Below are 1,434 nucleotides of genomic sequence, written 5' to 3' on the forward strand. Positions count from 1 at the left end.
ATATTTACAATTCATTTTATGTTGCTTTTCCCAGAACACACCCATAAAATACATCTCTCTATAGAAACCTATTATATGTAGTTTTACCAGAAATTCTGTATTCTGTATCTCAAAACATGTCGGCAATTGCACAGAAATGTACACAAATCCAAACATCTCACTGCGGAGCTGAGTCTGACGTGGTTTTTAGTCGCACAGTGATAGCAGGTAGATTGCATCAGCGCGTCGGGCCGAACATAAATAGTGAGCTGTGAGCTCACGCTGTACGACTAAACCCTGCGGTTAGTCGTACAGAGTGAGCAGCAGCCGCGTGCAACGATTGAAAAAATCTTGAGGGTAGAGCTCCATTGGAGACTAAAACATCAACCAGACCGCATTAACTTGTATGTATTGATTTTTGGTCAGCCAAAGATTCCGGAAACAGACCAATACGTCAACGTTCCTGATGATGTATTGGTTGATTATTGACCACTTTACAAAGATAGCTAAAGCATTTCCATGTGGAGACCAGACAGCTAAGCAGGTGGCAAGGGTTCTCTGGGATCAATATTTCTGTGTCTTTGGCTTTCCTCACAGAATTCATATTGACCAAGGAGCTAATTTTGAAAGCTGATAAATGAGTTCCTCAGGGTCTCAGGTGTCAGAAAGACACACATCACACAATATCATCTGATGGAGAACAGAAGTGTGGAGCGGTTCAATCAAGCTTTAGGTGTTATGGTCCGTTCATTCTAGCCTGATGAGAAAGCTGACTGGCCATGGCGTTTACAGACACTAGCCTTTATGTATAACTGTGCAGTGTAATGAGGCAACGGGTTGTCTTCTCTTTTACCTCATGTTTGGTCTGGTCCCTGGCTTTCCTGTCAATGTGCTCTTTTATGCTGTTGGGAACTATGACAAGTATGTGCTCTCTCTTACTGACGCCCTGAAGGAGGCAATGATGATATCTCAGGACCATGTTTCCAAAGAACAGAGAAAACATGCTTAGGGCATTGACATTGCCATCGGTGTCAGAGTGCTCTTAGCCAACAGAAAAGAGAGGGGTATGACAAAGCTTGCTGACTGGTGGAATCGACCCTCTTCACTGTGACAGATATCAATCTGACAACACATACGTTCAAGATCTGTGACACTGGACAGAAAAAGGTGATTCACAGGAAGATGCTGATGCTGGCCAGTTTTCTCCCAGTGGATCCCACATGTGAAGCATCTGATTCTGCTTCTGCCTTCTCTCTCTCTGCTAATGCATCCTCAGTCCCGGAAGCAGATGGCTTTGGAGGAGATGTGGAAATGTTGCATGAGAGCTACAACAAAACCTTACAAGACAAGTGCTGGCTTTGACTGTGGCAGTGTTCAGGAACTTACCTTTGCCTGTGGAAGAAAATGTTGACCGGATAACACAGCTGTCACAGCTGTCAACTGCGCACTGTGAAG

This window comes from Cyprinodon variegatus, unplaced genomic scaffold (genome assembly GCF_000732505.1).
Source record: "Cyprinodon variegatus isolate N-32 unplaced genomic scaffold, C_variegatus-1.0 Scaffold1067, whole genome shotgun sequence".
Lineage (NCBI taxonomy): Eukaryota > Metazoa > Chordata > Actinopteri > Cyprinodontiformes > Cyprinodontidae > Cyprinodon > Cyprinodon variegatus.